This window comes from Cyclopterus lumpus, chromosome 3 (assembly GCF_009769545.1).
Source record: "Cyclopterus lumpus isolate fCycLum1 chromosome 3, fCycLum1.pri, whole genome shotgun sequence".
Taxonomy (NCBI): Eukaryota; Metazoa; Chordata; class Actinopteri; order Perciformes; family Cyclopteridae; genus Cyclopterus; species Cyclopterus lumpus.
In genome coordinates, this window is record NC_046968.1 from 24,342,678 (window position 1) to 24,368,174 (window position 25,497).

The window sequence follows — 25,497 nt, forward strand, 5'->3', positions numbered from 1 at the left end:
TAGAACTGAGGCCTACTGAGGGATTACGCAAACTCCTAATCAAATGGAGAGGAGACAAGAGAAGATAAATAAATAAGACCATCTGCATCGTTTTAGATGCTTGTCCGACATCATAGAAACCGATCCGGATCGAAGACACATAAAGCATGCTATGGTGTGATTTAGTTCACGTGGTATGTATATGTATATATATATATATGTATATATATATATATATATATATATATATATATATATATATATATATATATATACCCTTTGCATGGCAACCATTTGGTCTCCTGCATTCTAATTACTTTTTTTTATTTTCAGTTAGAAGCACCCAAAAATTAGAAAACTGTATTTTAGCAAGTACACAACAATTGGACTAATGAAGTGCACTCAATCAGCTGAGCTAAGCAAATGACTGACCCAACGACAAATTTTAAAAGGAGAATGTTGCTCATATATATATATATATATATATATATATATATATATATATATATATATATATATATATATATATATATATAATAGTTTTTAGCCTTGGGCACCATGATATCTCTGATTTCTAATGACGCTGCATCTCTGTCAGATCATAAAGTAGACATGAAGCCTGCAGCTCAACCCCATGAAGTACAAAATGACTCAAATGTCTTCCAATTAGAGGCAATTAAACATTTCTATTACTTTTTATAAAACTCGTCGAGAAAACTTCAAAACTAAACCAAAAAACAAAAGTCCCAGCCTATGTTACCAAGAAAACAACAAGTTCAATAGTGTGTTCCCTGTGGTTGTTATTAAAGAAATACACAAATGATTAGAACACACTTACCACCAGAATATCAGATGTGGTATGAAGTGGTGCGTCATTACCCAGAGAGTATAACACTGCTGTGTGTGCGTCTGTGTGTGTGTGTGTGTGTGTGCCTTCATGCAGACACACACTAACCTGTGGCATAAAACCTAATGAACCCAGAGTTCCTTATGCTTTCAAAGACGATTCAGTGACGACAAGAGAAGGAATTTCAGGGCTCCGTGCGTCTCGTAACAGCTTTGCTTATTCTTTTCATCACACAGGCAAGACTGGGACTTTTCTTTCTTTCACAGTGGATATAAGAGCATGGAGAAGATGTAAGATGTGTCCATGAGGACAAGAGAGGTTGTCCTGCCTTCAGTATGTTATTTAATTTTACATACTGTGTATTTATTTCATAAAAAAGGTACATTTAACTAAAGTGAGGTCATCAAAAATACCTACGCCGAATGCTATTTCAACCTGTGTAAATAAACATTCTGTGCACACCTCTACTGGGAAATGACGTCCTTGATCAAAGTCCTGGATCGAGGACCGAAATGATGTCGCTACTGACCTCTAATCCATTCACAAAGAAACGGCCAACTGGCTGGACATCCCGTCAACATTCACCACCGAGTCCGTCCACGGCTTTGTTGCTCTTCAGGTGTTTTCTGCTCGCGGTTTTCCTCAGCACCTATAAAAGCATGACAGAGGAGACAGTGGAATTCCATTAAAGTGACTTAAAGTTACGCGTAAAAGTAAAAAAGAAGTTATTAAAAAAAAGTTACGCGTGTCGGTATTCGATGTAAAGACAATGCCTATTTCCCTGAATATGAACCGACACACGTGAACACATAGCTATTATATAGATTGTAATTTTGTTCATGATATTAAAACAATTTTAGTTTGCATTTTCTAGTTGTAATCATGTTTAAAAGAGACTTTTTTACTTTGATTCAAATTGATGGGATTATTCAAGTCCTACTAAGAAGTCATTAAAGAAGTCTAAAGGTCTAACGACCCGTTGAACATCGCTTCCCTTCTTTGCTTGTGATCCTTAATTCAAAGCCAGATCTACTTGGTCACATGACCAGCTTTACCTCAGTGCAACAGTGGACAGGTTGTGGGTTCATCACGTGTTAAATATACACAAAAACAATTAGATAATCACGAGGAGGAACATCAGTAATCTGAGCACCTTAATCTAAGAACCATATTCTCCGCAAGAAATCTTTGGACCAAATGTTTCCGGAGGTCAATTCAGATTAAATGCTCATTTTAAAGCAGCTTTCCAATACAAACCTTTCTGAAGGAAACAACAAATGATCAACTGTTCTTTTTCCCACTGTGGCTAATCACAACCTGAAATCAATGCTCCATAGACTTGTACACTAATGCGCTATAAATTAAGACCAGGAAACGCATACATAATTGTAATTGGAGCCGTGATGAATTTATAGGCTTTTTTCGACAGCAGGGTCATTAATGTACAACCAGTCTATCAGAGCAAATGCTTTCAGAGTGACATGGACACTTGGCTCTGCAATTAATCGCACCAATGTATTTCTAGCCCCCGTTGAAACAGGCTATTAAACATAAGAAAGTGCTAAATTGCCTCATCAAGGGAGGAAATCGATCTTTTTATGAAATGCGCTTATTGACAAAGCACTTAAATTAGATACTGTAAAAATAAAAATAGCTGGGCTGCCTCGGCCGTTGAGTGCCCCCTTCAGTTTTACAAAGCTTGGGGAGTAAATAGACAAAGAGATGGTCAAGAATAAGACACGGTGAACTGGACAAATCATCTTAAAAAGTGATTTAGTCACTCAGCCATTGTAATTAATCCCAATTCAATATATGACATTTCATTTTGATCCACATTTCTGCCTTTATTCTTCTTTCTGAATTACAGGTTAACACCATGCCTTAAGATTGCTGGTTCTTTGTTGTCTATCCAGCATTAACACAGCAGTCTGCTACAAAATATGCAGAGAAATAAGCTTTCCAGCATTTGTCTGTTATCAGATTAGCAACGAAAGAAGCAAATTATTTCATGTAATTCATGTGGGAAAAAAACCCGTAGCTACAATCGGCATATACGATCTATACTGTAAAGGGTCTGAGAAACCAAATTATTGAAATACTTCTGACATAATTCTGTTCTGGTGGCACATCAGGCGCGTGTGTGTGTGTGTGCGCGTGTGTGTGTGTGTGTGTGTGTGTGTGTGTAACCTGCCTTCATCTGAAAGACGGCACATGTTGTACCCAGACAGAGTGAAAAGGAAGTAGAAATGTCAGCAGTCTTAATCAATATTCTCTGGCTACTGTACCGGCGTACTGATGCTTATTCTTTTTTAGGCAGGTGTGTGCGCTGCAGGCAGCTGGTGAGAAGACGAAGATGAGAGTAAACATCAGCCTAGAGCAGCTCATTATTCCTGGAGCTTATCCTGCACCACTCTATGCATTTTCTAGGCAGCATTTCAGATTTCTCCTCTTTCTCTGAACATCCGTCTCCAGTGTTGCTTAAAGAAGCATCTACGTTGAGGAACCGCGCAGGCATCCATTTATACAGTCGGGAATAACAGGCAAGAGTCTCCAAATCCAAGATTACATTTTTAAAAAAGGTCACTATTATACCGACAGGTGTTCATATTATTTTGTCCATCCCATTCATATCAACGAGGATAGACTAAATCCTAGAAACACTAGTTTGAGCTGTACCTGATGTGTGATATTATTAAGTGTTTCACACAGAGGCCAGGTATTTAATGAGCGAGGTGACTGTTTAGACATCTTGTAACTACATTAATAATGAGATGCAACACATCTGGATCCTTCGGATTTTAGCTCAGCCGGGGTTACATTTGCAATTCTGATCACCAATGTCCCGGAAAAAAATCTGAATATAGTTAGATATATAAGTTGAAATACCTTTTGAACACGTGTGATTAAAAAACGGTACACAGGTCCTGACATATTCCATCAGAAATAAATGACGTTCTGTAAGCCGTGGTATAAACTATAGCTCATAACAGCAGGACACAAAGCCTGTTTGCGTTTATAATAAACTGTAATTATGTATAAAATATCTTCTTTTTTTTTTTTTATTGAAGAAGCTTAAATTGGCAACACTTAAGTTGACCTAAAAGCGAAGGATGAGTTATAGAAATAACCTCTTTAAAAAGATGCGTTATCAGGGGCAGGGGGGGAACTCGAGAGGCACTCCAGCTCCTCTTCAAGGTGGCTTATACGTGGCTCTCGAAGCTTAGCGCCGAGCAGACACCATTTTCATAGCCTTTACATATTGTCCCTCATTCATTCGACCTTTCTTAACGGGTTGACACCTCGCATATGAATCAGGAACATCAACTTTATGGCTCTCTCCCGTTAATACATTCTGAACATTAGGCCGAGGATATTTCTTTTTACGGCGGCTTGACTGAGAATAATATTAGCCCATTAATTATTCTAGTCGCGCCTCATTCGCCGCCACGAGCAGCCATCTATCAAGACTCGTCGCCCCCCCCCTCCCCCCCCATCTGTTGAGCCGTCGCAATGCATCCATTCCCGCTGGGGAGTCAATGGCCGGCCAAACGCTGAATGATCGCACAACCGATGGCGCCGACGGTGCCAATCGTTGACCATCTGATGCCCGAAAGCAGTTTCCAAGATTTCTCCTTCTGCAAAAAGCCAAGCAGGCAATTAATATTGAGATGTCTGAAGCGAACTTTTAGCGGATTTCATCAACTTTACACACACACACACACAAAATAATTAACTTTCTCTTCTTCAACCTATCAACCCATTTCTGCAGTTCTTTTGGATTTCAGTGCCAAAGCAGCTGCACAATAGAGAGACCGCTTCTCTTCCAAGGTCTATCTTGCAGTGTGCGGTCCACTCTGTTTTGTGTGTGCGTGTGTGTTTCTTTTGTGTGGTCGTGTGTGTGTGTGTGTGTGTGTAGAGATAGACAACAACAAAAAAGACGCTATATATAAAAGTTTCAATCTGTCATTCAAAAGATGACCAAATCCTTTTCAGGCTATTTTTTTAAAAAAATATATATATATATATATATATATATATATATATATATATATATATATATATATATATATATATATATATCATGCGTGTTCCTCTACCAAAAGGTTCAATTGAAGATGGAAATTAAACTTTTGCTCATTAAGTATTCATAATGATTTGTCAAAAGCAGAACAAATGATCCTCTCTGCAATGAAAGAATACGATGCTTCTATATTAATACTAGTCCATCAAAGAAATACGCATGGACCAAAAATAAAAAGTTCTTTAATTCACCCTGCAAAGTTTGCCACAAAAGTGTGTGTGTGTGTGTGTGTGTGTGTGTTTCCTTTCCCTTTTAAGAAATAAACATCAACTTGTTGGGAGGGGGGTTGCTATTCCCCCAATGCTCGGCATATTCTCTAAAAGCCCTGGCACCGCGCCAACCTCTCCCAACTCTCAAAACATTGGGGTCATTTTCACACTGGATTCGGCGAACAATGAGGGTTTCAATGGGCCTGCATCACATGCCGGGAGATGCGTTGTGGTTGTCACAAGTGTTCAGGGACACGGACAGTACATTCTGATGTTATTTAGTGGCGCTTTGCATATATTTTGGGGGCTCTGTCGCTACCTTTTTTGTGCCCAGAATTGTGTGCAGCTGTTCACCCACTGTTCGCTCTCTTCTTTCCCATGAACACACCGTTTTCCATTTGGGACTCCCCCCACCACCAAAAAAAGAAAGAAAACTACATACTTCCACACTTCACCTGTAGCATCAGAAGTTATTTTCCCTTTACGTAAACACACAGTTACTTTTTCTTTGCACCAACAGGCTCTGGGGAGGGAGCCGGTGGAGTCAAAGCACAAACGCAGGAGGAAAAAAAATAAGAAACTTGAGAACTGAAGTATCTCTTACAGCCACTCCTGCTTTTGCACTCCAACTCTAGAGTGAAGAAACGGGATGAAAGGATAATACTTGGAGTGGGAGGCGGCAAAGGCAAGCTTGCAAGAGGAAGCCAAGATGAAAGTAAATAGGAGTTTGGAAGTTTTTGGAAGCAGAGTAAATACCCTCGGTGCCCGTCAAGACTCTGTGGTGCTTCTCTGCTTTCATGCTTGTAGGCGAACGCTGCCGGTGGAGAGACTTTACCATCGGATGCCAGCGATAAGTCAGACGTAGCAAATAAATGAAAGCACATAGACGGCAACCTTTAGCAACAGCGGTACACCAGTAAAGGATTATTATTATTCTTTTATCTCATTAAGGATAAGGCAAAAAATAGAAATTGGAAACTTAGGACCCGTGTCCTAGCATCTTTTTTTTATGCTCAGAAATGCACCGGCGGGCTGCTGGAGAGCGCTTAGCACAACGTGTCGTTGAAAAAGCACTTTGAGCACTAAAAAGCACTTTGAGCACTTAAAAAAACAACCGCTGTATCATAGACTAGCAACTTTGATTTTTTTGGGGGATGGGGGGGTTGAAACTCTCGGCGTGGTCGCACCAAAAAGCTCCGAAACAGTAGCATCCACCAAAGTAGTGTTCACATACGTCTTCATTTACCATAGATATTACATTTTGCATCTAGCCTGGAGTTGAGTTCATTGTGCACTCGGTTAAACAGAGAAGGTCTACAGATTAATCTGCAGATTATTTTCTTGCATAATCGATTAATTGTCCTGGCGAAAGAATGATAATCACAATCTTCCACAAAGCCTGAGATAACATCTTGCTTGCTTAGTTTTTACTCAGTTCACAGAAGTATGGAATGGAGGAAAAAAAAAAGCAGCAAATCTTGCAACTTTTAGCATCTGGAACCAGTGAATGCGAGAACACTTTAGCTTGAATGAATAAACTCCCACATCCCCCCCCCTAAAAAATGTACATGGTCAAATCTGGAGAGCACGAATACACATATATTTGTCTTTGGAAAGGACAGCGGATGGTCACACTTGCAGAAAAAGTACAGAAAGTCAACCGTCACGAGAACTTGTCCCGCCGGCCGCTACGAACAGCTCTGAACTTGTCGGTAACACAGACACCTCGGTGTGAGCTTGGAAAAAAAAATAAAAAAACCCAGAGGGCTGCACCCCAGCTGCCTTTCACACGAAGACAAGACTTGCATCTTCAGAACCTTGTTAGTTCTCTGAAAAGGCCAACGACTAGTTTGGAATATTAAGCAGCCCGTGCTGTCGGAAAATCAAAAGGATTTTGGAAGAGGAGTGGGAAGCTTCGGGTGAAAAAAAAAAGCTTTGATGGTATATATCGCTCAATCTCCCGCAGATATGACGGAATGAGGAAATAAAAGACAGGGGAACAAAAGGCTTCTGAGAGAGGAGGGTGGCCGAGGTTACTCCTCTGCTCCAAGGATTCTGCATATGCGTATATCATTATGCCTCAATCAGGGAGACTTGCTCTTAAAATGTCTGAGAGACAAGAATGCACGTGAGAGACAGAAATAGAAAGGGAGGAAAGTGGGCCACCATAATGTTTCAGGTCATTTACCTAAACAGGCACACTCAAGGAAGGCCATTGTCTCACTTCCAGTAAAGTCCAAATGCAGACCCCATTCACGGCATTAATAAGTGATGTCAGCGCTGCGACGCCCCGGCACCGCTGCTTCTTTACTCTGTGACCAACGGGAAGCATCCGTAGATAAAAGAAAAAAAAGCAAATGGACAGGCATTTTTGGATGACTCCTAATTCACTTTCTATTTCCGGTCTGGGAGAGGGGAAACCGTAATTAGGGTGCGGAGAAGGAAAGGAGAAAGAAAAAGGCGACCGTGGAGGGAAGCAGAGCAGAAATTGTTTTTTTAGGAAGCGTTTCAACCAATTCTCTTTATCCGGATCTGAGAAATGATTTGATCACCAGCGGGCCGGCCTTTGCAGGAATAATTGCTAAAAACAGCAGGTTCCTGCTGAAAGACTTAAAAACACATAAAAGACATGATGTGGTTTCTTGGTGTGACTCAAAAGACGAACATGTTCGTTTAATAACGAGAAAATTAAACGCTTTACAGAGAGATTACATTTTTGCTTGATGCGCGATACGACCTTCCTTGCCATCACTGAACAAAATAGGTTGTTGCCCTTGAAGCTTTAATCTAAAACTTATCAGACTTCCATATTCAAGACGAGAAAGAAAGAAAAAAAGACCATAAGAGTCACAATGGAGATAATCAAGAGATTAAATATGTAAATGCTCACAGAAAATTCAACCAAAATCCAGCTACAAGGATGATCTGACAATGGGAGAGGTTCACGTCTCTTTCTGCAGGGTTACCGAAAACTAGTTTGACAGATTGTACAAGGCCGTGCCAATTCTTTGACACCATTCACAAGTCCGACAGCTTGTTAGTCGGTTTGTAACCCAGAACGTCCATGTGGCTTGGCTGCAACACGCCTGCCATGGTCCAAATGTCCACTGGAAGCATTTCAGAAGTGGAGTATCTGAAGTAGAAACTCTCTCTCTCTCACTCTCTGTATGTAAACACCATAATCAGTTAGCTTTAATGTAAGTATACACATGAAATCGAGATGCGAGCCAAACGGGTACAAATAGAAAAAAAAAGACAAATAAACATTCCCATTTCTTCAGCGCTTATGCAGCTCATGTTTCTGGTTCAAAGAGGTGTACCGATACACCTTTTTCAGATTTGCCGATGCCGCATACCAATATTTGAGTGCTTAATAATACCGTCCAACAATAACTTTGAAAAACACGATTTCGTATTTCCTCACTTTCTCAGCATGACGCTGTTGCTGACATTGTAACACACAAACGGAGCATAGTTCTTTGCAACAGGGATGTTAATAATGAACCGCGCTATTAGTTATACAGTCAAAAGAAATATAAAAAACGATTTAAAAAAAAAAAAGCTGAGCAAAGTAGAGGCTTGGGAATACCTTGTGCACTTTAAAAGGTCAGCCCACTTTGAGTGTGCCTTCCGCAGGTGGAGCTGTGGCATTTATTCACTGTACACACTGTGTATCATGCACTATGTTTAATCTCAGCCATTTTATTTGAGTGGCCAAATTCCAAGTGTGATATTTATGCTTACGATATTTAATATAGTGCCCCAATGGCATGCACACTACCATCTATTAACAATCCCGCAATGCATTGTATTTTATAGACCTGTCGGTAATTAGGAAAAATTAATTCATGGTGAAATCTCAGATTACCGTTGTAAAATAGAGTGTATATTACATATGGAGTAGCGAGTGACCTACAGAGTTGTCCTATTTACTGCAGGTGGAAACATGAATAACCTCATTTATTACCTTGAGATAGGAACCTGTCTCCGTACGAGAGAATGGTGCTTAATCACATAAATAAGTCCAAAGGTCCATTAAGCAAAACACTGAAAGAGGCAACTTGGTTTTCTCCCTCTATAGGTCCCTTTATCTACGACAACTCATCTCTATGTGCAGTATCCCCTCCCGTTTTTGTGTGCAACACAAACACGGCTCTTTCCTTGGTTGTGTAATCACAGTGTCTGTTTTACATTAGATGGATAAAGCGGGTTCAAGATATGACTGAGATATCTATGGCAAATCAAATCCGTCGTGGCCAACAGGGCTGTCAGAGCCGAGCCGAATGGCTAATCCGCTTCTCGGGCATACGGGGAGGTTCGGGCGGTGGAGAAGCAGAGGAGAGGAGACATGCCAGAGCTTTGACGGTACAGCAAAGACTATTTGTTCAGCTGCACTTCGTCATATGTGGAGCGCTACAGAGACAGCGAATGCACTCCCTTCTCTGCAGTCAGCATTCCCGGGGCTTATGGACTTCAGCGGCATTTATAATGAGAAGGCTGATGTAAAAAGAAATGTGAAAGAAAAAAAGATGAATCATTAAACTCTCGTTACAAAAAGAAGAGATCATGAACAGCTCATACAGTCTGCTCGCTCGACACTTGCATTAACTAACACGGGGGATCAGTGGTGTGAGAGGGCAAGGCATGCGCTCTGAATGAAGTGAATACTTGTGGATTGGCCAAAACATTACGAGTGACTGAGTATTGGGTTTATTATTCTTAACGGGCAGAAATCTGAAGGAAACTGAATTCAAATCAGCCTTTAAAACCTCGTTTGAAGCCGATCTCTTTGCGTTTGCCCCATCGACTAAAGCCTGTTCAGAGCTTTGAGAACAAAAAGGCACTTTTACATCTTTTCCACCCGGCACAAGCCAGCACAGATTTACATTCTTCTGACACTCCGCTGAGACCAACAAGTAGAATTACACTGTAATAACTCATTGAATGCAAAGCGTTGACTCCTGCGAAAGGCATCTATGGCCATGTTAGTGCTCCACCTGCCCAACATGTCTTTTGACTGTTGGGAGGAAGCAGGAGCACCCAGGAGAGACCCACTCATTGGGGAGAACAAGCTTCCTCCAGACAGACAGGCCAGCAGGTTTATGGCCGTCTTGCTGTGAGGCAACGGTGCTTAACCAATGAGCCATTGTGCTGCCCTTTTGTGGCGTAAATGGCATTCGAATGCCGTGGTAATATTTGAACAAAGTTGCTCAGTCGGCTCCAAATTATAAACCCCTTTTGACCTGCCAGCAGCTCCTCAGTAGAGGAGGTGAGCGCTGCTGAAATGACACAAAAAAAACTGTTATTTTTGCATGAGGAGAGCAACAGAGGACAAGAGTACAGTTAATTTAATATTGAAGAAATATAAGTCAATAAACTCCGGACATTTTACAGACACCAGATAAAATATCTCCTTACCCCTTTGTTGATTTAAGAACATGTCAAAAACTAAAACCTAATTTCCTACACTGACTAATAAACACATTTCTAACAGATTACGCATTTGTTCTGCTCAGATGCATCAAGAGGAGCATGAATGTGTGCTGCGTTTGTTTTTGTGCCAATAGAAGCACAGGAAGTGATTTTAGCTAAACAAATCATAATTAACTAGGCATGATGTAAATACATCCTTATAGTGGCACAACAACAAACGAGTATCAAATCATGAAAAACATCCTAAGAAGTTACAGTATTGCCTATCAATATGCAAATTCACATTAAAGACTCTACTGGAAATGTTGGATAATCCCGAGAGCAATCAGTAGCAACGTTTTTGAAAGCCCTTTCTCAGTGTGAGCATTTAGCACCAGCACAGGTGTAATTAATAACTTTAATGGTAGCTATTAGTTCATCTTCATCACAAGTTATTGGACGCGTCCAAGAGTCCAGACGCCAGGCTACGAAAAAGAGACGCAGAGAGAAGCCGAAACAAGAGTGCTGATGAAGCAGGTGCGTTTGGCTGGCGTGAAAAACACTGCTGGGACACCCTTTCCAGTTTAATAAGTCCAGCCAATCCAATAAAGACTTAACAGGTCTCTGGGGCCAAGGTCGCGCCTCCTACCTCAAAAAGAAGGAAAACTTCATTTGCAAGCCTCATCAAGTGTGAATGTCACGGAGGCAGAGCATCGGAGGGTTGTGGAAGACTCACCAAAGATGAGAGAGCTTCCCGTTTTGCAATTTCGGAGGGTGTCGAGTTGTAAAGATGGCTATTAAAACAATTAACTAAGACATCATTTAGCTGCACTGGATAGCTCGAAGTAATATGGCAGCCCAGAGACATTTCACTATGCAAGTTTCATGCACTAAGCGCTTCAATTATCAAACTGGATGGATAAGAACTGCTTCATATAAAACCATGTATTATGATTTGTAGGCTTAAATTATTCGTCTGGCCACTCACTTTGCTTCCTTGACAAAGAACCAAAAAGACATTTATTTATTAATTTTTTTTAAAGGGCAGTGCAGTGCTGCACCACACCCTTTAGCATGTGAGCAAGCCGGGTCGAAGCATGAGTGAGCTTTACCCAAGTTATCGCGGTCGACTGCTCAAATGTGCAGTAATTTCGTAGCTCCTACATAATGAAGGAGTCACTGTCCTTCGGAGACTTTTATTTCTATTTTAATTCATGCGACAGACAAAAGGTACTTACTTTGTCTCACGAACAGTCAAGAGCATAAAAGGTATTCTGTTTTCTGTCATAGAAAATCTTTACATATGAGAGAGGGTTTGGCATTGGTGCTTGAAAAATAGCTCAAACAATTAATTGAAGATCACAATTGTCAGTTTAATTTCCTGCTGATCGATTATCAGAGGAGTTTGAGCTATATGATGAATTATCTCAAAACTAATCAAATATCAATGCAAACTCAACACTTCCTACAGCTGTTTCTTTATTAACAAGCCTTATAGATGAGCGCCCCGGAAGCTCACCTGGTTTAGTGTATGACCCCCTTATATTAAGACTACGTCCTTTATGCAGCGACCCAGGTTCGATTCCCGGGCCGGTTGCAGCATGTTATTCTCCCTCTCCAAGCCATCCATCTATCCAATGAAGCAGAAATGCTGAACATAAAAAGCCTTCTAGGTATACCCCTTGCTAAATTGTCCTTGAAGTAGATTGCTGTGCAGTTACTTAAATGAGCTCATCTGGGGGAAACTTTCCGTGCTTACTTTCAAACGGACCACAGATGAGTATTGAGTGATACAACTGAAGCTGCCTGCCCAGATCCAAAATCTCGACAGCAAAGGTGGCGAGTCCACAGTAAGTGAGTCACAATGGCTACGATTTTGAGTAGACACAAACTCTGATAATGCACAATTAATAGAAAGTACCACCAAATTTGCACAAACACCAAAGACAGAATAGTACCTCAATTCCGTTATTGACTAAAATTGTTTGAACAAGCTAGTGACACAGGAAGTCTGCAGTGAGTAACAAATGAAGAGGGAAGCATTCAGCTTGTCAGCATAACACGAGGAGTGTTATTAACTTTTGGTTGCACAGAACACAAGCTGGTGGCGTCTCTATTTACTGCCATTGAATAGACACTTCCATTACAGCAAGACTTCTGCAAGAGACCGTTGTGGCTGGGAATAACAGCACTACCTTACCGGCTTCAATGTGTGGCTAGCCCATGTGTATGAAGGGGCAGGGCAGAGGGGTTCTTGGGTTTGGGTACCGACACCGACAGACGGCAAAGGCACAAGCAGTCCACACATTATCATGAGCCAGCCAACCGGAGGATCTCGCTCCCTGTGGAGTGTTACAACTCCTTGCACCGACCAGCTCTTAATCCCTGCTACATCCCAAAATCTCTTTTGGGCACTTCTTTTCTTTTTCTTTCAGAAAGTCTTGCTCACTAAAAGCCAAAAAGTATGGTGAATAATGAGACTGGAGCATAGGTCCATTATATCTGTCTGCGTGCTTGGGGGCAACTGGGGCCATTCTTTTGTTGTAGGGGGGTGGTTGGTATTTAGTATAGAGGAGGGGTGCAGAGGAACGTGCCCGGGGGAGGGTTATGAGTTCAGGGTATGCCGACATAAGCTGTCTGCGTGTTGCCTTTGAAGCAGGCCATGGTTGGCTGTTCTACGAGGGTCACAGGGCAAGGGTTTACAACAGCAGTGTCCCACAGCGAGCCCGGACTCATCCAACCTCCTCAACCCACTGCCAAAAATTAACACAGAATGAAGGCTACAAAACAAAAGCAGCCATTGTGAAGCGCTTGTTGGGTTGTGAGCTTTCGAGCCCCCTCGAGAAATTTAACGTAGGAATAACTTTCCAACCGTGAAGGTCTACTGAGGCCAAGTAGACCTTCCGGCAACGTAAGAAGGCAGGTCAGTTTATAAAATGGGTTAAGTCAATTGTCAAATGTAGATTGCAATCATGGAGCAAATATACAGTAGATAGAGGCTGTATGACAGTGTCTCTAAACCATCATCAAGCTGTGGCTTACAAGAGGAAAAAAATATCCATCTTCAAAAACCGACATTAATTCAGAGGTCGACACTATATTATGGACATCTGCAATCCAATGCCGAGCCCAGGCTATGGGAAATCTGAGAGATAATGACCTGCCCTGACAGATGTGGGGAATTTTTTTAATTGCTCATGATCATCTCCAAAAAAGTGAAAACACAAGTCTGGTCCCTGCATAATACAATCCAAATGTCACCTGATCTTTCCTTAAGATTATAATGTTGAGTTCTTCATGAAGTTTATAGAGCGGTTTGGGAAGTGTAATGCATGCAGCCAAGACAGAGCACTTTGTTCATTAGTCCATTATTTAGCATATGGACAACCTGGCTTTTCACTGCATTAGAGACAAAGGTCTCGGCATGAGCAAGCTCAAGCAGCTACAGCAGTGGGGCAGAAAATTACATCCTGTAAGTAGACGACACATCAATGACAGGTAGCCATGCAAGCCGAAAGAAGTTGGTGTAACAGCTTGGCGCCAGCAACTTAAAGCGCTTAGCTGTTCTGATGGAAAATGTTTTCAATGGAAGGGGGGGGGGGGGGAAAGGGGAAGTTGACACAGTTAGGAGGGGTTTCGTGCCCAATGAGAGAGAAAAAATTGGGCCCTTTGTATTTTAAACAGTATGGAAAGAGTGTAAAACAATTTTTTACTTTGGAATTTAATTTAAAAGATTTACGTTTGCATTTTACCCCTTCATTTATGGTGATTCTGAACTTTTAAGATTCAGATTTTATAGATGAAAGAGTGATACAATCTTTAGTATTTGGTATAAAAATTTTTTTTTAAATGATATCACTTGCAGAATATTGCTGCAAACACATTATATATTTGCCACCTAGCCATCTGACTGGCTACTCAAATAAATTGTGAAACTTCCTTCACAGGTCATAAAGAGGACAAAAGAGTCTCATATGGTTCAGCTCCCTGCTTAGAAAAAAGACAATCAAAAAAAATTCCTCGGTGTAAAGTGGAGATAAAGCCTAGCCTGTTTTATCAATATCCTACAGACACTCAGCAGGATATTCAAGTGGATCACAACAATAAAGAGACTCAAAGGACCAACATACACTAGATAGCAGGTTTGACTGCTTCCATGCGAGAAGGTGGGCGGTGAGCAGCGCGAAAGAAACGGCCAATTTAAAAAGAGATTTTCTGGTCAGCTTCAGCAAGAAAAAGGAGCATCAAAAGTGGAGCCGTCAGCTGCCAGCGTGGTCACAAACGATTGATGCTCTTTCTTCTGCCACTAGGAGTGGGCAATATGGATCTAGCCTTATGTTGAAAATAATTAGAATAGTATTGATTAATATCATAAAGCAATATATCAGGAAATGTAGTCCAAAGGCCATTTTCGGGCCATTTTGAGAAAACGATGTAATAGCCAGATGGGAATATCGGTTTTGTGGCTCATCCTGTGAATGAGGTATCTGAAAAATCTAGATACTACATCACACTGACATTAAAAGGAACGGCTACTTCAGTAGAAACATGATAATAAAAATCTGTACTGGCTGAGAAATCTCCCATTGTCTCGTGACTTCATGTTTTGGCCAACCCCATATGTAAACACATAATTATAAACCTGGAACAAAGAAAAAGGCTGAGGCACTACAGAACAAGAAAAAGTATATTGATAGATATTCCAATGTCTTAGAATTTGGCAGCATTAGCTCTTTGTGGGCTGCTGGTAGAAAACAGATGGGGAAAGCTTTAAGAGTGTGAGAAAAGACTCACAGGCCTTTCCTTTAAAACTTAAGTAAGATGATAAACACACCAAAATGACCTCTCATAAACACAGATGGAAATAAATGTTACATTAGCGTTGCATGTTCAGATGAGATCTTTTTTTAATCCATCATTACAAATATATAATTGGTTGATAATAATATAAAAGTAAGAAAAGTATATATCGAAATATATACAGAATCTGACACAAAGCACAAAGAAAAGTCCTATATTATAATTAGGTTGACTACATTGGAACCATCAGCTGGCTGAAGCAGGGGACGACTCCTACAGCTTTATGCTGTTGGTTCTTGTTGAGACAGACATGTTAAGACTTGGCAAAAAAAAAGCTAAAATAACGATATTATTTCACAAGCAACAGCTTGATTCAGAGAGCAGGGCTCAGGTACAAGTTTGACGGTTTCTACTTTGCTCCCACGCTGCAGTAAGAGTACTTCAGAAAAAAAAGGGGACTAAATGAGTAGAGGTCAATATAAAAACACCATTTGAGAGCTTTCTGTCCACCTCAATTTCTTAAACCGACCACGCAGTCGAAACCGAGACGAGGGAACTTCAGCCACGAGGACACTTGACGGTCTCATGCCGTCTGGTGAAATGTGCCGATTAAGGGCACTCAGAGACAACAGATTGAAATGGCTTTGGAAGGACTCACACCAACAATATAAAACACAGCGACGCAGAGCTGCAGTCTGCCAAACTGCAGCAGACAGCACTGGATATTTAATATCTATTGGAGATGAAAAACTGATGGGGGTCAGATATGGGTTTAAAAACTACAACTGCGACATGTGTACATCACAGAATGATGAGGATTTTGGTGAAACTGTGCAAATAAGACGCCGCCATGAAAATGAATGAATGAATGCACACATAATTGACATGTATGTGCATTATGATTTCAACAAAGCACATGAGTATGATGAAATGATGAAAAAGGGCACAGTCGTCTAAAAAAACTGAAATAACACATACAAACATAAGATTGTATGAAAATAGACGGTGAAATCATCATTTATAAACATCATGCTGCGTTTGGCGTTTTCTGCTGGAGGAGTAACTTTTTGTAAAAAAGGTACATTTTGCACCACAGCAGGAAAAAGCCTTAATGGATCCAAGAGGGGTGTGTAGAGTTGTTGATCAATACCAGTGACTAAAGGATTACTCTGCCAGGTGCTGAGATTTATGGATTTCAAAGCGCTTTGTTTGGGTCTAAATGTGTTCTTGGTATTTTCAGAGTCCCATTCAGAATCTCCTCACTTCCTATTCAAGGATTTACTTGTATTATCTATTCAATAGTGTTCACATGTACATATTTTGCAGAGTGATAAAAAGGCCTTCGGAATTCAGCCTTTCTTTATCAACTCAGTGCTCCGATTAGCCAACTGCCTCATTAGCAAGCTGCCAACTTGTGCCAGTGCTGCTGCAATCTGCCACCCCTCCAAAAGAGTACACACACTCCGTGAAACAGGGTTTTGTTTGTTCACAAGACTTTGTTTGCACATTTCTGGAAGCCCTGCCCGACTATAAAAAAAACATATACCAAACCACACACGCACAAGTTCTCAATCTTCTTTCCATTAATTCTGTTTTCTGCATTACATGCATGTTGTATTTTCACCTTTTCCCAACAGCCAGCTGGTTCCAACCGGTGCACCAGTTGGTTTTAAGCAGCTTTAGTCAGTAAGTAGACGAAATCTATAATTCTACAAAACCAAGCTTTAAAAAAGATGCAAACCATGAAATAAGCAAAGTTTAAATCAGTTGAAACAAGTTAGTTTTACACATTTACTACTTAAAACTAGCATCATATTCTTATTTGATAAATCTAATAACATTAAAGTCCAATTATATACTGTAGAAAAGAAGAAAAAAACAATAAGCATGATATGACCAGTGACAGACAATGGAAATGTCACAAACTGTATATGTATAATATATTTATCCGCATGGATATACAAACAAACCTATCAACACAAGTGCATGAAGGAGAAAATGTTTAATTTAAGTGTGAATATTTGCAGAATGTGTGTTCGGGTATGTATTTTTATGCATCGCTCCAAGTGTGTAATAAAGTGTGAGTAGTTAAGTTAATCAAATTAAAAGATATGTATGCAAAGATTCTCATTACTACACACACACTGTTACTAGAGTGTACAATGTGAATAACTACATCCAGATACAAACTAATTACTTGGATTGTTTGCACAGATCTCAGTGACAGAATTCATCAATGATTTGAATTAATTTGACAATTCCGACTCGACGGATGTGAAGCAGCGAGCAGAAAACATATCGGTGGCACAACGGCATATGAACAGCAATATTAAACAAAAATACATACCCGGAAACGCATTTCTTATTCATACCATGAATAACTACTGAGCTTCTCTTCCGCCTTTAAAATGTGAGTGTCTTCCACTTCAAAACATAAAAAAAAAGAACTACTTTGCATCTGCTTCACTGCTTTCTGATCCACGTGTGAAGTCAGAGAATCAAATGAAACCAGAAATCACACAACAGCAACTTTTAGAAATGGTCGCCTCGTCCTTGGCTGCCAGGGACCAATGTTGGTTGCCAAAGTTGACAGAATGGCTGCCATAAAGTTGTAGATTGTAACCGGAGCAATAATGTCTCAAGGGTTACAATCTATTTCAGTTTAAAGTCAATCGCACTAAAAAAAAATAACGTACTGGCTAGTTTCAACCGCACCTCTCTCCTTTCTTTGTGGGTATTTCCAAAGGTTCGGAAAGAAAAAGTTCATGGGTAACTTTCAGTACGAGAAATATTTTGTTTTTGTTGTGGATGCGGTACACAAAGAAAGTGTTACCAAACAAAAGGTTTTTTTTTTTTTTCAAAATGTAGTAAATTTGTAAACTCTGCCATGTTCATACGCTCACGTGTGTTGCTCACTGTCCATTCAGCTTCTGATTCGTGAGCTCTGCTTCTCAAGTTTTGTTGCCTTCTTGTTCATTTGGGTGGAAATGCCTCGAGCTCTGACACCACTCCGACGACTGCTGACCCCTTACATACTTTGAGATTCAGTATATCTGACAGTTTTAACACACAAAAGTGGTCGTCAACAGCATCGATGATAATAAATCGTTGGTCTTGACCCCTGACAAGACACTTGCATGCTGAAATACTCTGACTAAGCAAATAATCCAGACGTGTTAATGGGGTCGTGCATGCACACAGCTCAGCTATGTGACCAGTCAATGGCTTGCACATAATAATGTCCATATTCAGTGTATTATCTCATCTCAACTAGACACATTATTAATGTTTTGAGGAACGAAGTAGGCGTGTGATTAGTGAAACATTGAAACATGTTTCAGCTGGCTCGAGCGAGATGTGAAGCATTTAAGGTATTTCATAGTCAGTCACCGTTATAAAAAACTACTCCGTATAGCATGTGGTGTAGTCTGACATGACATCCAAATCATAGCAGTAGGCAGAAAGAACTTAAGTAGAACATCCATCATTACAATTTTAATCTTGATCTCCCTAAACCAGCCATTAAAAGTGAAGCTGTTCTCCTTTCATTGGCTATTTGTGAGGTTATTTGTTGTGTTCAGGACACACGAGCAGCCAGAACCTTCACAAAAATCAATGTCACACAACTGCCTGTCATATACTAGGTTTAATTCCACCAAATGTTCTCAGCTACCGAACCTTTATTATATTTATTTTTAAAAAAGGGAATAAACATGAGGACTGTGTTATGGGGCCTGTGAACACTGCAGTGCAGACATGCCAAAGTAGATTTGAGCTCATTTAAAACAATGCCACAATAAATGAATAAATGTAAATGAAGGGTTTTAGAACGCAGTGGTGCCGTTAAGCGATCAGTATCACAATACAAAAAATGAATATCCGTCGACATATATTATTACCTGAGCTTTTAAACTCCCAAATTCACACATCACAGACACATCCATGACAAACTGTTCATAACCCAGTCGTAGCTTCTTTCCCTCTCATCCCCTTTCTGCCTTTCTGGATGAACAGGAGCAGCTTCGGCACTCGACTGACACAACCGCGGTGCATCACCGAACGCCACAACAGATCCTTCCTCCCACTGGCTTTAAGCAATGACAAGGGATTATTATCACATATAACAAAGATATACCACGGCCCCTCTCTCTGCAGTTAATTCATTGCTGGGGATTTGGAACACTGTAACCCCACAAATTCATGAATCCCTCACTCGCACATTGCACTGTGTTTATTTCTTTATTTTTCTACTTTAAATTTTACTCGGTTTCATTTTAGTATGCAAGCACATTTTAGTTCACAGTGTACATACATAGTACATTTGAACTTCTATCTGTATGAATGCAGCCCCCCATTTTAACCTTGGTTGTATATTTAGGAGCACATGGCCACTTGCACATGTCAGTACCCTGAAAATAGCCTCATGCCATCTACATCATATCCTTAACAATGCACACTGTTAACAGCTGTGTAGTGACCAAACATAAAGGGATCAGGCTGCAAAGGGCTGGTATGAAAAGACTATTTAAAATGTACATTCAAGGACCACTAAACAGTACATATAGTGCCACCGGGTCTCTGATTGCTGTATTACCAGAAGCACAATTACACAAAGTGGTCTTTTGCCTCCAGTGTCTAATAACAGGACAGCTGGAGTAATGCGTGGCGCTTCAAGGTGGAACTATCGTGGATGTGGTGGGGGAGACTTTGAGGATGAAGAAGTTACTGCACATTAGAAAGAGACACTGACGCCAGTTCGACGAGTATCTGGGGTGAACTTGAAATGAAATGGTAGATATTTCATGGCAACGAGTTGCTGGTGAAGACTTCAAACTTAGAATGGAAAACAACTGCCGTTTAAAACCAAAGACGACTTGGACGTTAGCTAACTAAACAAGTTAAGTTTGTCAGTTTCTGGTCTGGTCCATTCGCACCCCTCAAAAAAAAAAAGAAGCCTGTCATCACTTCGTCGCGAAGCCACATCATCAACAGGACAATAACGAAAAACGCTGATATGTTTGGGCAGTAAGACCCAGCCAAGCTAGCTAGTAAACCCACTGCTACTTTAGACTAACCTAAGCAGACGTATCGTTAGCATACAAGCTAACAGGGGTACTGCATTCCGGAGAGTCAACGATGAGCTTTGAAGTTCCTGTACCCCCCCTCCCGGTTCCGTAAACACGCGCCGAGCAGCTGAAGGTTGCATTAAACGACTTCTGACGGTTAATTGATGCGCGGAGACAACATTGTGACAGACGAGGAGACGAAGATCTGCAATGTTACCTCGCTGATGTGGAACTGAACTGGGGGGGAAATATATCAGCTAGCACTGCATGCGAGTAGTGTGGACGAGGGGAGCCGACAAGACGTCACGTTAGCAACCTTACCTGCGGGATTAAAGGTGTCCTAAAAAAAAAAAGCCGGTGTTTGTTTACGGGGCCAGCAGAAGTTGTTGTTGTTGTTTCCGGTCGGTTAGTTAGTTTAAAAGAGTCCTGTTTTTACCTCAGGCTGAGTCAAGGTTCAACCGAAGAGACTTGGCTGACTGTGCTGCCTCCCAGCCACAACAGCGACTGACTACAGCTCGCTCAGGATCTGATTCTCACTGGGCAGGCTCTGCAGTCTCGCGAGATAGAACGAGAGCGCGGAGATGTCCCCGAACCAATCAGATTAGCCGAAATGGAGAAAGCGTTTGTTGTGTTGGTGTTCCGCATGGTGCTGTGTGTAAATAAAATAAAAATAAAATAAAATAAATATAAAAAAATTAAAAAATGTAGCTATGTTTCTAAACACAACATTGTCATATTATGTGACATAATGGAGCCATTGTCCCTGACACTGCATCAGCTCAACTTCTGGTAGTAGATTGGTTGAGTGAATTTGCCTTTTCCCCATGGTTTCAAATTCCATAGTATAGAAAAAAAGTATAACCTATCTACTGAAATTATTAAACATAGAATAGAATCGCAGCCTTATTTTACAAGTGTGCAGAAAAAAAACTAAGCAACTTTTTTTAAAAAAGGTTGCAAACGGCTATAAAAAATATCATTGAAATATGAAATAATATAGGCATGAACATAATCGTAATTGTAAAGAATAAAAACATCGGTAGTACAAATTAATCAAAAGCATCAGTCAAGAGCATAATCATAAAACCTGTACAGGAGAACATTCCTGCCAACTGCTAGACTTTATAATAAATCACCTCTGGCCAGATCCTCCTCAAATTGAACAACATCAATACACCTTGCACCACTTTCACTTTATATACACTTATATACACTGTATATACCTTTCATTTTCTTTTTCTTAAATGTAATATGCCCTGCTCTGCTATTGTATTGTATTGTGTATACTGTGCATTTATTCCGTAACCTTGCTTGCTGCTTCTATAACCAAATTTCCCCCTGGGGATGAATATCTATCTATCTATCTATCTATCTATCTATCTATCTATCTATCTATCTATCTATCTATCTATCTATCTATCTATCTATCTATCTATCTATCTATCTATCTATCTATCTATCTATCCATCCATCCATCCATCCATCCATCCATCCATCCATCCATCTATCTATCTATCTATCTGCAGAATGTGGTGATACATTATAAATGTTGAGGTGAGAAATAAGGATTATATGAGATAATATGAGAACTATATCAGTTTAGGTGCAAGACAAGTAATTTCTATTTACTGAAACCCCTTGTATCTCATATTAAAAAAAAGACACTTTTACAGACACAAAACAAAAATGTATGTTTGTACTTGTGCTTGGATTCTTTGATGAATCATAATGAAACATGTTGTATACACCGGACCATGGGATTGTATGAACAGACTGTAAAAGCAAAAACACTTAATACAGCCTTGGGCGGCATATATAGAGATTAACCAGGATGTTAAATGATGCTTTAATTTCATGACATTAAAGAAAGATAAATTAATAAAAAAACGACATTTAATTAATTCATCAAAACAATTATGAACCATTGGCTTCCTATGGCATTCTGCTGTCATCTGCTATTATTTAAATGCTGCCTTCCATCTCACGTCTGTCTCTCTGCATAATGCATTATTCACTGTGCTCAAGCCTTACTCATTGTAACTCTCCAGTTAAAAAGAGCGACACTTGATTCCAGTGTGGCGAGGACGTGTCAATCGTTGGTGATAAACCAAGGGTGTTAATGACACTGTGCTGCATAATTGTAAATCTTTCAGTTGCAGAACTTGTTCAAGATCCTCACAAGTTGCATTTTTCCTTTCAGTGTACTCCCCATCACAGGGACTTTTCTCTTTACAAATGACTATAATTACAAAAGTAGTGGCAGTATAAAGTGGATTAATCTTCCAACACCCCCCCATATCCCCTCCCTTCCTGTTCATCCCTTTAATTCATCATCCTGCCTTTGGTGTGGAGTTTCCATGTTTTCCACATGTTTGTGTGGGTTTCCTCAAAGTGTTTTGTTTTCTCTCCCACGGACTAAATTATTATGCTTTGTTCAGCTTTGTTGTCTTTGTTTTAACTGTGTGCCTGTGTGCATCAATTGATCTCGGCACTGTGTGTAAGAACACAGAGAATCAATGGACACTGGAGTCAAACACACTGTCCTTGGTCAATAAGACTGGTTCTGCTTCTTATTAGGATTTCAAAGAGTAGCCTGCAGTATAATTCATCTTTGTGAATGATTTTAAATGTGTAAACAGCCCTGTGACAGACTGGTGACCGGCCCAGAATCTGCTTAGTTTTCTCTTCAATCAAACCCACGCCTCCCTGCAACCCTAAAGAAGAATACAGGAAAGAAAAGCCCTATTGTCAATGATTAAGGCAGAGTGTGCTGCAGTATTTTTTACGGGACTGAGGAAACTGCTGGAATGTCTTACAAAAAGTGCAATTTTAAGTTTTTCTTTGAGCTCTAATGCCTTTTTCATGAGGCTGCATGATGATATTTCAGCAAAGACTCAAATGATTGAGATAATACCCTCTCTTCAGTGTATGCTGATGCCTAATCTTATGAAATACACGATGAGAAAGAATAAAAGAAGATGATATCATCACAGGCAAAGATGCATGATGCAAGACAGCAACATCTCCCCTTTGGAATAAAAAAAAAAAAACAGTGTGTGTGCTCTCCCACATTCACTTTGAGTGTCTTGTATGCCCCGAGGGTTGACTGGTAATCCTTTTGTCATGGAAGCTGAGGATGCCCATTAAACCCAGTTGGTGTAGATTCACCACAGTCTAGTGGTTTTCTTGATAGTTTGAGGTCAAAGCTGCATGCACTGTATACTTGGAGACAATTCAAGCTTTTTCATATGTATATTTTATATTTGCTATATTTTATAAATGTCTCGTTCACAATTAAATATAACAACTGCAGAGCTATATGAGGATTTCATATCAGAGGTGTTATTGAGGCTCTAAGTAAGATATTGTATGTTGATGAGTTTTAGCCATACAGTATGGTGGTGTGGCTCTAGGGATGGCAACATCCGTCCGTCTGTCTGTCTGTCTGTCTGTCTGTCTGTCTGTCTGTCTGTCTGTCTGTCTGTCTGTCTGTCTGTCTGCCTGTCTGTCTGTCTGTCTGTCGGTCTAATATTTGATGAATTTCGTGCAGACTTTCATGCTGCCCAGAGAGTGTTTTCTAGTGACTTTTTTGATCCCTCCCCTGACCTCAACATCTTTTGTACGGCATTCATGATCCCCAGAGGTTGAAGCTTAATGACTTTGGTGAACCCCTGACTTTCCATCTAGTCCCACCATGAGGTTTCGGGTGAAACTATTGAATGGACTCCCTCGGCTATTGGTACAGACATTTGTGTCCCCCTCATGATGAACTGTAACGACTTTGGTGATTACTTTACTTCATTAAGCGCCATCATTAATGACTAATGACACTCCCACCAGCCTCAATTCACTTTGTGTTTAGCACTAATTAGCAAATGTTAGCATGCTAACACAACACAAGATAGGGAACAGGGTAAACAATGACAACATTGCATTGTCATTGTGAACATGTTAGCATGCTCCCACTGCTCTTTAAAGTCAGATATGAACCCGAAAATGTGATGAGGCGAGGAATAATATTGTATTCACTGAGGTGTTCATGTGTTAATTCAAGCAGAATGATTCTTTAAGATAGATTCCCCATTGTTTTTAATATGTTGCCCCTCCATACGTCTTCTAATGTTCCTCTTTTATAAAAACGAGGATACTCCTGGTGATATTATTTTCCCAAAAGCATTGTGTGAAACTGGCTGACAGTGTTAGCCAGACAATGTGCAGCTTTTCAGTGTGAAATAGTGTGCACTGATTATGTTCAGCTTGCCTTGGATCTCTTTATTGCAGCTTTTCTATCTCTTTATTAATATTTTTTAAATTCTTCAAGAAACCAAAGCCACTAGGCTTAATGAGAGATTAGGTTTTATTTATGTAGAAAACCTTAGGCAGGTTCATTAATTTGAACAGAAAAGAGGAGCTGCAGAAGGTAACTTTATGTTTGTATGTTGATCTAAAACCAGAAACGTCTTAGAGATAAAGAGAAGCATTAAAAAAATTAACTGCGTGAACTCGATAATATAATCAGGTGTGAGGGTAATGAGACTGATAACTGATAACAGATTGAAATATAAAGGAAATGTGGCTCATTTCTCTACTCAACATGTATGCAGCATGAAATCAGTCATTCACTTTGTGCAGTCGAGTAATATTACGCACTATCACTGCTGAAGAGGAAGATGTACTGCCAGCAAAAATACAGATTTGGGATTATATAAAGGCAATTCAAAGCAGATCATTTCCGCTTTTCATTCCTTCCACTGAATCCTGACGAGAATCTGTGAGTCGCTTTTGGTGAAGACTCAACAAGAGTTCTTCAATCAGCAGGGAATATTTCGGAGCGCAATCATATTTCTGGTTGACAAGCACCCTTCTCGCACTTTCTGTCGCTGAGGAATAACTCAGGAATTTCATGTAAATCACCAGGCTCCCTTTTTTGGTGCAAATTCCACTCAAAGGCTGATTAAACACATCACAGCTGAAGAGATTTCCGGGGTGTTATTTGTGTCTCAAACTCTTAAAATCGATGCTTACCTCCAAGTTCAAAATGTGGACTCACTGAAGCTGTTTAAAAAGAACTTCAAACACCGCTCCCACTTTTAATACCCCTCA

General features: G+C 40.2%; 1 protein-coding gene across 3 annotated transcripts in view; it reads right to left on the bottom strand.

Annotated features, from left to right (window-relative positions):
- glceb (glucuronic acid epimerase b) overlaps positions 1-20,932 on the bottom strand; it is a 43,085-nt gene extending 22,153 nt beyond the window's left edge. The window contains exons 1-3 of one of the 3 annotated variants that reach the window (XM_034529390.1): positions 20,831-20,887; positions 20,716-20,734; positions 1,356-1,475 (exon numbers count right to left, since the gene is read on the bottom strand). The gene's annotated coding sequence lies outside the window, so the exon portion shown is untranslated. Of the gene's footprint in view, positions 1-1,355; positions 1,476-20,715 lie in introns of all 3 variants that reach the window. The other 2 variants (XM_034529388.1, XM_034529389.1) reach the window with 2 other exon arrangements.
- Positions 20,933-25,497: the final 4,565 nt, after the last annotated feature.